Consider the following 14,066-nt stretch of genomic DNA (forward strand, 5'->3'; position numbering starts at 1 on the left):
CGCTTGTTTGCGCGTTGCTGTCCCCTGTGGAAACAGAAAGGGAAAAGGAACCAAAAGAAGTAGTAGGAAGTTAACCAAGGAGAACTAGCAGAGCTGCCAGGTGAAATCAATCAGAATCAGCCAATTACACAGGCAGTACACTAGCCCAGCCCAGCCCAGCACTTAAAAATCTGCAAACAACATTCCCCCATGTTTTTCTCAGAAACACTGCAGTCTACAAAGAGAAGTGAAAACTTAAAAAGCTTAACTGAGACAAAAAAAATGTTAGGGGCTGCCATTGCTATTATAAGGCAACATGTGCAAGATGCTGAGGGTGATGCCATTGCAAATGCTGCTGAGCAACCCACAGTGATGAGACGGAGAAGAGTGTACAGACCCAGGGTAACCTACCAGGGGCTACATGAGCTGGAGATAGTGGAGTGCTATAGAGTGGACAGAGACCTCCTGCAGCAAATTGTTGAGCTGTGCAGGCCATGCCTCACACACAGAACCAACAGAGGGGAACCCATCCCAGTGGAAACCAAGGTATGTGTTGGCCTAAGAATACTAGCAACAGGTACCTTCCAGAGACCAACTGGTGATATGATGGGGATTTCACAGGCATCAGCATCCAGGGTACTGCACCAGTTCCTGAATGCCATGTCACCACATGTCGGTGATCATGTATATTTCCCCAATTCCTGTGAGGTATTGGCCAGCAATATGCACCTCTTCCAGCAAATAGCGGAATACCCTGAGGTAGTGGGTGCAATTGACTGCACGCACATGCACATAAAAGCACCAGCCAGTGAGGGGGTAGGGCCTACATCAACCACAAGGGCTTCCATTCCATCAACTGCCAGGTCATGTGCGATGCCCAGAGCATAATACTGAATGTGTGTGCTGGCTGCCCTGGAAGCTACCATGATTCCCATATCTGGCATCTGACACAGCTGTACCAGACATTTGCCAATGGGGACATCCCTGATGGTCACCTAGTGTGGGATGCTGGATATGCACTGGAGCCGTGGCTAATGACACCCATTAGAAATGCACACACACCTGAACAAGAACTCCATAATGAGAAACACGCACAAACATGAAATGTAATCAAGTGAGTGTTTGGGATGCTCAAGTCATGGTTCCGGTGCCTCAGCACATCTGGTGGAGCCTTGTAGTACTCACCAACTACATGTACCCAAATTGTCATGGTATGTGCCATGCTACACAATATGATGCTGCGAAAACAGCTGCAGCAGGAACAGCATGGGGCAGGGTCATACAGCCCCCCCCCCATTGCCAAGGCCTGCACAGGCACAGCTTGACTCAGAGGAGGAACAACCTGAGCCTGCCCCAGTAGGCAGAAGGAGGCATGCCCAGTATGCCTTGACCTTGGCAAAGAGGCAAAGCATAGCACATGCACTGGCTCAGTAGGAACCCTGGAAATTATACCTCTCACTGACTCGCACATAAAATAAAAGGGATGCCGAACTTGACACTACCTGTTTCCAAACATGTATAGGGAGTGTAGTATGTGCATCTGACATAGGTAGCCCTGCAGCACCACCTGAGGCATGATTGCCATGTTTTAAGCAATATAATGCAGTGCTAAGCAGCATTTACCAATATTTAGTATATCTAAACAAAATTGCCCGTGTTAACTAGCGCAATGTTGGGCAAGGTTGGGCAAAGTCGTGCAAAGTTGAGCAAAGTCAGGTAAACATGCTCATATTTGCTTTACTGTTCCTTAAGCAGCCTGGTCTGCCCAGCATGAAAATAAAAAGCAGTGATAGGGCTCAAACCCAGGATACTGTGTACTATAGTCACGGCACTGAACCACTAAGCCATGATAGCATTTCAGTGGAGCTGACACAGCAGGACAATTGTACACTAATGCAAACACAAAGAAATGCTGTATCATGCCCCTAAAGATGCACATGGGTAACCTCCCACCACAGGCCTATGCAGACAGAGAACATCAGGCCAGGTGATGTGATGTGGGTTGTGTAGGCTATGAAGTCGCAATCTAATATACATGACATTGGATGCTAGGATTTGTAGCACAATAGTATGTCTCAAGCCAGTATGATAGGCAACAGTACAGACTGAAATGGTGTACGCAAATGTATATAAGTGTCAGGTGAAACCTTCATCCTATGTACATCCACAGTAACAATCAGGTGTGTCCCCGGGTAGAAATGTACAAAGAATAGCTGCCCCCCCTGTAGGTAGAAATGTTGATAAGTCTATGCAAAGTGTCTCATGGAAGCTCTGCAGGCACAGCATGATCCCTGTTGATCTATGACACAAAGGTGAGCCCTGCTGTAAAAATACAACTTGATTTGCCATACACATATAGTATAAATGCCTATACTGGGCGTGCTCACACACTCCAACAAATGTAGTGGATTTCATTCAGCATCACACTGAAAGGTCATACTGGGCATGCTCACACACGAAGAAACTAAGCAAATGTCAGGCAGCAACATACTGAAAGTTCATACTGGGCATGCTCACACACTTAGGCTAAATACGGATGTGATAATAAGGGATCTACGGACAAATGTGGATAGCCATCTCCACTTCCAGAAACACATTCACAAAGTGGTTAGAAAATCATGCTATGTGTTCACACAAACTGCCAAGGTCTGTGCATGTAGGTCAAAGGAGGTTCCCACTACTCAGCGGTCATCAGACCCATCAGAGAGTGCCACAACACACTTGCGATGAATCTGACTAGGCATGTTCAGCAGCCAGAAAGACCACTGAAGTACCTTAACAAGAGGATTACTGGCCTCAAATAATTGCCCCATGCAACAAGACTGAATGTAACCCAATCTGAACTCTGTTGCATACTCTCAACTCAGGAGATCTCTGCCCAACAGACAGGTCCATGTCATGGCTATACTCAGATCTGTTCTGAGTTACAGCTCAATGGCACTAAATATACAGACCCAACTGATATTGCCAACATCCTGGCAGATAGGTTCAGTGTTAACTTTACCCCCCCCCCCCGCACCTATGAAAGAGCACATCTCTATAATGGAAGACTGCAAAGTTGCTGTCATCACGGCTGCACAGGTAAAAAACATCTCCAAAGCCAGTATCACAGCAGCCATGGGACCAGATAACATCCCAGGCTGTGTAGCATCTACTTCCCTGAAGTAAAATTTAACATGGAAGGTCTGTGGCAACTGAAGTTTCCAGAGGACTGCAAACTAGGAGCCATAATTGTAAACACTAAAGATGTGGACATCCTACAAAAGGGCCTCACTGAGACAGATGGCTGTTGTCAAAGCCATGGGCTCTAGCTCAATGCCAAAAGGTGCATTGTCATCCCCTTTGTTAAAAACTCTGTAGCCAAGAACTACAACATAGGTGGTAGTATACTTCACACTGAAAGTGTGACAAGAGACTTTGGGTCATAGGTGGACAGTGGACACAACTGTGATAACCGCATTCCCACAGTAATCAGGAAATCCTCCTATGTGGCACACCTCATCACAAAATATGTCTCATGCAGAATAGAAGAGGACATTGTTCCCCTCTACTCATCACTCACTAGAACTATAATAGAGTACAACACCACTTCTGCTATATACCTCACAAGACAACCACAACAACTGGAAAGCCTGCAGCAATGCCTCACAAAGAGCATTAGCGGCCTGAAATACATGCCATACACAGACCATCTCAAAATCCTCCATCCATACTCCCTTGCATATCGCCTACTCAGAGGTGTTCACTGCCTAACATACAAAGCTATGTCAAACACAGAGCTGTTGGACATGCTCCACGTAAAACACTCACAATCCCTCTGACCTTCGGACCCAAAACCATGAGTGAAATACAAAAGGAAGGGGTGTACCCATTTACCTTATGGATACCAACACCTTCAGGTTAGTGGCACTGCATAAGGCCTTGGAGGCCATGCAAGTGCAACTAACATTGGGCAAAGCAGCTCATCAGATTGTAGCCTGCTACAGATCACCTACCTTGTCACAGGAACCTCACTCAGTATTCCTGAGAACAGTGGAAAATACAAAGATCCTGTCAAACACCATTATATGAGAAGATTACAACTACCCAAACATTGAGTGGGAGAATTACTCGTGTACAACGTCCTTTGCCCAATGTTTCCTAGAGTTTAAAAACTCTAACACCCTGGAACAGCTGGTCACCACACCCACTAGAGGTGACAACATACTGGACCTGATCATCACCAACATGGGGTACAAGTGTACCACAACAGAGATAAACCCCTTGCTGGTAATATCAGATCATAAAGTAATCACACTGGACATCCACATCCAGCCCCCCCAGTCAATGAAACCACTGTGAAGACATTTTCAAAAGCAAACTGCACACTTCCCAAGACCAAAGTGGAACGTTCCAAAGACCTCTTGCTATAGGATAATGGTATACAATCTGCAGAATCATTTACAAGTGCATCCTATGAGCATCTACAGGGATGCATGGAATGAGACAACACAAAGAAATTCAAGATGCACTCCTCCAAAAATAAGACAACAATCAGGTGGTTGTTGCCCATAAATAAGCTAGACAACAGAAGGAGGAAACGGACACATGACAGAGCCAACTTCACTAAAGGAAAGGCATCACTGATCATTATTAGGAAGAAACAATGATCACTCATAAAATCATCCAATGACTGTTTCTAAAGACAAATAGCCAAGGAATGTAAGAATAACAACCACATAGCCTTCGGTAGCTATACCAGACATATAGGTGTTAACTTCCAAATATGCTGTCAGCTACTGAAAAAGGAAAGAAATACACTGAACCAACTTTCATTGCCCACATCCAGGAGGACAAGTTCAGTGTAAACTTCCCCCATCACCCCCAAATGGCCCTGTGTCCATCATAGATGGATGCTGAGCCCCAGACGTCATGGACATGCAGGTAAAGGCAGCCTTCTCCAAAGCTAAGAACAAAGCATCAATGGGACTGGATGGTGTCCCAGGCTGTGTCCTACACTAGGCCCAAAAGGAACTACACCCTCACCTACATCCACTGTCCAGACTCAAGCGTACCACAGGCTATGTACCCAAAAAATGGCATACACTAACAGTCATCCAGCACCACAAAGGGGGTGCCACAACAGAACCTGGAAACCATTGGCCTATATGTCTACTCAGTCTGGTCTACAAAGCTATTGAGCAAAGTGTTATGGAAACCATAAACAAGGACATTGGAGACCTCCAGATACTGGACTCTACACATCTCTGCCTTGTTAAAGGAATATCCTGTCTCCTACACCTAGTTGACTTATTTCAAACAGTTACCAAGGACATAGATGGAGGTGAAAGTAGTGCACACTGCCTGCCTGGACCTCACTAAGGACTTTCTACACCATTCCCCACTCTGTCATCATGGACAAGCGTACCAGCTTGAACATTAACAGCTATGTCACAGGATGGGTGGCCAAGTGGCTCACAGATCAAACACACATGTTCAGAGTTGCGGGTGCTATTTCCAACTCTAAGCCAGTCACAAATGACATCCCACAGGTCTTGGTCCTGGGACCCCATCTGTTCAGTAGATACTGCTCAGAGGTACAGGCAAGCACGGGAGTTGTATGGCTGAACAGGTTTGCAGATGACTGCTAACTGTGGTCCATAATCGACTCTACGGCTGACACAGACATCCTCCAGAAGTGTCTTACAGAGACTGATACCTGGTGTCAAAACAATGCCCTCAATCTGAATGCCAATGAATGCATAGTCATCCCCTGTGGATAAAACAATGTGCACACAAATTACCACATAGGTGGTAATCCAGTATGTACGGAGAAAGTCATTATGGCCCTGGGGACACAGGTAGATAGCAAACTCCCCTTTGATGGTCACATGGCCAAAGTGTTCAGACATTCCTTCTATGTAGCCCACCTAATGTCACTTAATGTAACCCACAGTGTATAGTCTGATGTTGTCACCATCCTACAAATATACCTGTGGAAAGGAGAGCTCACAGTAATGTGCATAGCACGTCGTGTAAATGTGTATTCCTGTAGTATCATAAAATAGTCAGGTAGGGGTTTGAATCCTGCACTTGCCAAGTGTGTTTGTGTGTGGTCTCCTTGGGAAGGAGCAACCTTTTTGGAGAGTAGTAAAACACCTTAAAAGTGGTATACTAATCGTTGTCAAGTCTGATGATGTCACCATCCTACAAATATACCTGTGGAAAAGAGACTTCCTAGTGATATGTATAGCATGATGTGTTAATGCATACATTTCTAGTATCATGAAGTAATTAGGTAGGGGTTTGAATCCTGCACTTGACAAGTGTTCCTGTGTGGTCTCCTTGGGAAGGAGCAGCAGCATGTTTGGAGAGTAGTAAAACACCTTAAAAGTGATATACTAATCATTGTCAAGTCTGAAGATGTCACCATCCTACAAATATACCTGTGGAAAAGAGACTTCCCAGTATTATGTATAGCACAACATGCTAATGTTTACTCCTGTAGTATCAAGAAGTAGTTAGGTAGGGGTTTGAATCCTGCACTTGACAAGTGTGTTTGTGTGTGGTCTCCTTGGGAAGGAGCAACATTTTTGGAGAGTAGTAAAACAGCTTAAAAGTGGTATACTAATCATTGTCAAGTCTGATGATGTCACCATCCTACAAATATACCTGTGGAAAAGAGACTTCCCAGTAATGTGTATAGCATGAGGTGTTAATGCATACTCCTCAATCCTGCACTTGACAAGTTTGTGTGTGGTCTCCTTGGGAAGGAGCAACCTTTTTGGAGAACAGTAAAACACCTTAAAAGTGGTATACTAATCATTAAGTCTGATGATGTCACCATCCTACAAATATACCTGTGGAAAAAAGACTTCCCAGTGATGTGTATAGCACGACGTGTTAATTTGTACTTCTCTAGTATTATGACGTAGTTAGCTAGGGGTTTGAATCCTGCACTTGACAAGTGTTTGTGTGTGGTCTCCTTGGGAAAGAGCAATATTTTTGGAGAGTAGTAAAACACCTTAAAAGTGGTATACTAATCATTGTCAAGTCTGATGATGTCACCATCCTACAATTATACCTGTGGAAAATAGACTTTCCAGTAATGTGTATAGCATGATGTGTTAATGCGTACTCCTTTTGTGTCATAATGCATTTCGGGAGGGGTTTGAATCCTCCACTTAACAACTGTGTGTGTGCAATTACCTTAGAGAGGAGGAACATTTTTGCAGGGTAGTAGAACACCTAACAAGTGGTATACTTATGTTGCAGGGTAGTAGAATATCTTACAAGTGGTATACTTATCTTTGTCAAGTCTGATGATGTCACCATCCTACAAATATATCTGTGGAAACGAGACCCCCCAGTAATGTGTATAGCGCATCATGTTAATGCAAACTCCTCTAGTATCATGAAGTAGTTAGGTAGGGGTTTGAATCCTGCACTTGGTGAGTATGTGTGACAGTGTTGGGAAATGGATTGTGGGTTTTGCTTTTACTACCATATGACATATCAGTAGGCATTGCACATGTGAGGTAGCTGTGAGGCAAATACATATACATAGATGTTACCTCAATTATTGCATGTGTGGGAACCTTACGTTATCCAAGAACACAGCTGTCATCTTTGCCAAACTGTGCTGCTGCTTCCCAGACCTTAGGTAACATCTGTATGCTTGTGACAAGGCCAGCCACTGCAGCGATGTCTGGCCTAGGTCATCCGTGTCACACACACTCATTACGGTTTCTATTGAATTGTGTGAGTGAAGGTTTATGGCCGAGGTATATGTCAGACCTGTTCAAACGCAGCAAAGTCTGTCAATGATGACTATTCATTATAGGTATTCAACAACCTTTGTGGACATGCATGCAGACTCCTTATTGCTTATGTGATCCACCGAGGGATTTCAAAATACCTTAGGAAATGTGATTATCAAAGGAGAGATGCTGTAACACTAGGTTGCATGTACACATCGGTACCTGTTCATCATGTTGGTGGCTACTACCTATGTGGTACTGTGGGGATACTATGTTCCGTAAAGGTGGATGACTATGCTTAGTTTGGCCTAAAGCTTTACAACATGGGTTTGACAACAGGTGTCTGTCTGTATGGTACCCTTGTGGAGGATGTGTGTGTCACCTGGAGAATGCAGTATAGGCCATAATATGCATTACCAGACATGGACAGATATATCCCTACTGTGATTGCTTGTACCTAAGAGAGCCATATGCCAAACAGGAGTGGTCTCAGTAATGGGTGCAGGTGAATACCACTGGTTACTGGCATACTATAGTACCTGAAGGATCCAAATGTTGCTGCGTGCCCTACATCTGTGTGTCAGTTGTCAATACATCATCTAACTATTGGTTATGGTCAGGCTGTTGAAGTCATGTATACTACCAGAATGCAAAACAATGACAGATAGTAACAGTATCACCCACAGCACAGTGTCAAATCATGTCATGCACATATGTGTAGTCAGGTTCCGAAATGTGTGTAGTACAATGCTATGGAGTGCTACTGTGTAATACAGAGCATGTCACCCTGTCCATGTGTCCACTTTGCACGTACATGCAGACAGTGCACCTCCACCATGTTCACAACTGTACACCTGTAAATCTGTGCTACACACATCACACACATACTGTCCACTCTCTAACAAATGCTGCCAATACTGCACACATCAGCCATGTGCACATGGGCAGACAATATACAATTGGAACTAACACTGGTGTAAACAACACTGCAATGACAATCATAGCTTTAATGCATCATGCCTGCTTATCTACACCTTCAAGCATATCATTACACTCTACTGCTGACAACTTGCTAACATTGCTATACTGCTATAAAGACACCCTGTGCATCAGCACCATGGTAGCCTGTTCCTGCATTGATGTTAAAGATGACAGGAGGTGGCACAGGTTTCATCATATGCGCAGGGTGTGTTGTTGGTTTGCCAGAGGCCTACAGTGAGCCATCCAATCGACATGTATGTGTGTGTGTGTGTGTGTGTGTGTGTGTGTGTGTGTGTGTGTGTGTGTGTGTGTGTGGCAAGAATACTGGTATGGGACAATGTTGATGTAATGTGTGTGGGTATGTGTTAGCACTAGGTGTCTGTATTATGTGTGTGTGTGTCTGCATGCACACAGTTCCACCATGTGGCTGCCATATACGGGTATTTGTGGGAAAACCACAGACTGTACCTGTGAGGTTTTACAGATCATCGTCTCTGGCCACAGATACAGTACCTGTGCCTGGCAGGGGTGCTACTGACACTATCAGGTACTAAGCCAGACTGGGTACTATCCCTAGAGGTAGATGGATGTACACTGGACCCAGGTCCCTGCTGGGACTGTCCAGAGCCATGTGCACTTGGTCTTCTAGGACGTTCTATGGACAGCCCACCTCCAACATTGCTGGGGCTGGTACTGGCACTATGGGAATGGCTGTGGCTTGAGGGACATCCACGGTGACTGCCAGCTGCTGATGTTGCTGGCATACGTCCACATCAATGACTCAACCATCCCACACTGTCCTGACATATGGACATGACATTGCTGAGGACATCTAATGTCGCTCCCCAACATCTATCAGTAACCTCAGTGTAATTATGGATGGCACCAGCTAGGTCATGGATACTTTCTATTATGGTGGTGTTATGTGCCCTCTGTGCCCTTAGTCCCTGTCTGGTGTACCATTTCATAGGTGTCTGTGCCTCCATGACACCCTGGAACATGCATGAGGTTGTAAGACCTGTGGTACATCTGCCAGTGGCATGATGAGCAGCAGTGTTCCAATGAGAACCCCTAGACATCTGCCTATGTGGTACCCTTCCAGACATCTGGGTATGGCTGCTGTGTCAGGATGCATGTGCCATGGATACCACACTGTCCTGGCCAATACTGACTGTACGCTGTCCCTCAGCTAAGGGCATTGGTGATGGATGTATTGGCAGTATGACTGTGTGCATGGATGGGGTGGACACTTGCGTACTGTCGATTGGTGGCCCAATGACAGACCCTGGCAAACATGCCTGTGCCTCAACACACCTATCATCATTATCACTATTTTGCTCAGTGACATCAGTTTCCCTGCTGCAGTGAACCATCCCAAAGTCAGCACCTGTGAGAGGAAGACAGGAAACACACTTTACGACCTGTACATGATGTCAGCACACATGCACACATGCACATATGCACACATGAACACATGCACACATGAACACATGCACACATGCACACATGCACACATGCACACATGAACACATGCACACATGCATGCATGTACACATGCACACATGAACACATGAACACATGAATGCATGCACACATGAACACATGCACACATGCACACATACACACGAATGCACTCATCACTAAAACAGACACACACACACACACACACACACACACACACACACACACACACACACACACACACCACCAGCAATCCAGAATGTACTCAATAGCGGGTGATGGTGGGGTACAGTATCACAAGGCAAACAGTTATATCACACATGTCAGCATGCAGGATGTGTGTTGCTCAACAGCATGCAGTGCAGGTGTAGACAGCCCTTGCTAATAACAGTATACATGGCTTTGATGCATGTGTGTTGTTGTTCAGTGATTGGCCTCACCCTGGAATGCAATGTGTACATGGACACAACATTGCTGTGTAAGTATTAAAAGCTCTGCAATGTCCTGCGCACCATCACTCACAGGTATACATGCCATGGCTGGATGTGTATCTGTGTGTCACACAGATATCCATTTCTGATTAGAGCATCTGTGTCTTTAGCAGATAAATGTGGCCACAGGTTTAGCACATGAATGCTATGCATACACACAGGATGAGTGGTGCATGTATACCTGATGGAATACCATTGCTCAACATAGCCATTGTACAGTGATTATGTTAAGTGTAGGGCATATTGTGGCCATGCCAGTGCCACCCATGACTTGGCATGCTACAACACAACTGCAACATTAAACATCACACATACACAGTGTGTGTCATGTGACCTATATACTCAATAGCATTGCAAGGCATATATGTCTCACTTTGTACAAAAGGTGATTGCTATGCATATTGTGTATCGGTCCATATGTTTGCACACACACAATATTGAGGTGCATAGCAGTTAATACTATGTGTAGTACTGTGGTCACTGTAACTGGATGGGGTGTAGTACCATGAGCCATCATCATGCAGCATCATGTGGTCACTCAAGGCTACTAATGTGTGCCAGATGGGCACATACCATGCTGTACCAGAATGTCTGTCCCATGGCTACATTCACCATTTCACAGCCAGTTGTTACATGGGTTTGTATGGTGACCAATAGGGGGCATTGCCTAACATGAATGTGTTATGTGTTGAAGAGTGTCGCACAGCCACATGAGAGGCATCTACCCCTTAGGTATATTATGTGTGCTGTGCGGATGATATTTGGGATACTGGAGTGTGACCTTACAGCGGGTGTCTGAATACGCCACGTGTAGCATGTGAACGTGTACCGCATATGACAAAGTTGTGTACGTTGTGTGCATGTGTATTGCCTCTTCCTATCCAGTGTCCACTACAGTGTTGCCACAATTGTGTGGGATGCTCTGTGTATTGTTATGTGTTTTAAGCAGCTACCCACGTTACTGGGATGTGCATAGTCTCACAGCAAACATGCACAGCATGCATTATGCGTAGGTGTGTTATGTGTACATGGCCTACAGCTCACCTATGACATGCACATATTAATAGTAATATTAAATGTAGAACACACTCACCAGTATGGGTCTGCTGCCTTGCTGTCAAACAAGAGGGACCTACATGGATATGAGACAGTTTGTCAGTCGCAACAACTGTGGCATTGCTACTGTGTGTCTGCAATCTTACAGTAGTACAACGTTTGTCAGTCACAGGCCTACAGATTACATTCCTAATTATTAGTATTACACAGCACTAGGCACCACATCCTCTAACTACACAGTACACATCTCACATGAGCATGCTCTACCAATAGAGGTAACAGTAGTGTACAGCTATGCCATGTTACCTGCACGCTCCGTGTCAACTTGCTGGGTGGCTCCGGCCTCCATGATGATACATTTTGCTTGTTGTTGTTGCTGGCTCAGGAGCAGCTCCTCCACTCTGGTGGGGGAGGGATTGATGGGTACCCCACCACCTGTGGCAAGCTGTTGTCTAAGGATATCTGACGCACGCTGCCGGACATGTCTAATTAAATCACTGCAGTGATGGCGTACCTGCTCATATGTCCGGTTATGCATGCCTATGTCATTTACCCTACAGACAAGATCTTGCCACAGTGCAGTCTGCTCATGCTGGTCCTGGCTGGTTCTGGAGAACAGCAGGGCATAGTACTGAACCAGGCTTGTTGTTATCAGTTCTTCCTCTGCCATGCTGTAGGCGGGGTTATGACGGTGGGCCATTACCCTGGAAGACAATGAAACAATATGTGTGAGCATGTCATGTGGCACACGTAACATTCTAAAGTACAGATATCAATTAACTGCCATATATAGCAACCTATTGGCTGTCAGAGGATACACACTTTCAATACCACATGTCAGTGCTCAGCCACAACTGTCTGACAGTGCCTGGCACACTCTATATATCAAACCATGTTTTGCACAGCAGCAAAGATAAACCAGTATGTAAGACTATACAACAGTACATGGCACACTGTATGCGACACAATACACCACCTAGCCACAGGAGGTCTATAACAAGCTAATGCATCAGGAAATATGTATTCCATTGCAATGATTGCAAAGTCCAGTTACAGTATTATCAGTATGCCACACTAGTCATTGATGGAAAACCCATGCCTAACATATGTGTATACTCATTAATATAGGTGGCATACTGCTGTACTAGACTATACATGTTGCTAGATATGCACTTATATCCTGTAACACACATATGACCGAGGCCATGGTTCAGGCATACCCACACACATCAGACATACATACCAGACACAAAGTTATGGCAACCCAGATGAACTTAACCTGTGTACCATACAGTACCGTGTGTCAGTAGTTACAAAGCCTTATGCCTGAGATATGTAATCTGTGAGGACTACAGGGAACACACAAAACAGTGGTTCCAAGAAATGTGGACATACACCATACTGTGCTGTGTAGGCATACAGCTTCAGGTAGTACTACAGTTCATACATGAGTTGGATTCACCAGCAGTAACACTCAATAAGCATACATGTACTGCTTTATCCTACAATGTAACTCATAGGGATTGTGATCTGTCTACGTGGAGCATGTCCATCAGCTCTGGGTTTGACATAGCTTAGTACGTTAGGCAGAGGTCACCTTTGTATAGGCAGTATGCAACACAGTCTAGCTGTGGGTTTGTGAGATGGTCTGCATAGGGCATCTGTTTGAGGCCGGTATTACTCTTTGTGAGGTATGTCTGTGTCATTTCCAGTTGCTGTAAATGTCTTGTGAGGTACATACCGCATGGGCATTGTACTCGATAATGGGCTTTATGTGTGTTGAGTAGAGGGGAAGAATGACCTATATTTCCCCGGATGATACACCTTTTGTGATGATGTGTGCCACTTAGACAGATGACATGACTAATGTGGCACTGTGATTATCAAAGGGGTGACTACTGTCCACCTGTGTCCCATGGTCTCTTATCACACCTTTGGTGTTAAGTAGACTACCACCTATGTGGCAGTTCATGGGTACAGACTCTTTGCAAGAAGGTATGCCAATGCAGTGTCAACATTATGCTTGGGTCCATGGCTTTGTCACCAGGCATCTGTTGCAGTAAATACGACCCTATCTCTCTCTCTCTCTATATATATATATATATATATATATATATATATATATATATATATATACACACACACACACACACATACATATAAACATCCATTGGTGTACATGTAGATATACATATAGGCACATATACAGTCCACCTTTCATGGTGGAGATATCAATTATGTAAAGGTTGTGAAGTATACCGTTATGTCATAATATTGCATAGTGTTGTGCGGAATGCATTGAAGGTGTTCTCAGCCCATGTAGCTTTAGCAGGCCTCACTGGCTGCAACACTGCAAACC

This window comes from Protopterus annectens, chromosome 3.part0, assembly GCF_019279795.1.
Source record: "Protopterus annectens isolate FY-2018-M chromosome 3.part0, PAN1.0, whole genome shotgun sequence".
NCBI lineage: Eukaryota > Metazoa > Chordata > Ceratodontiformes > Protopteridae > Protopterus > Protopterus annectens.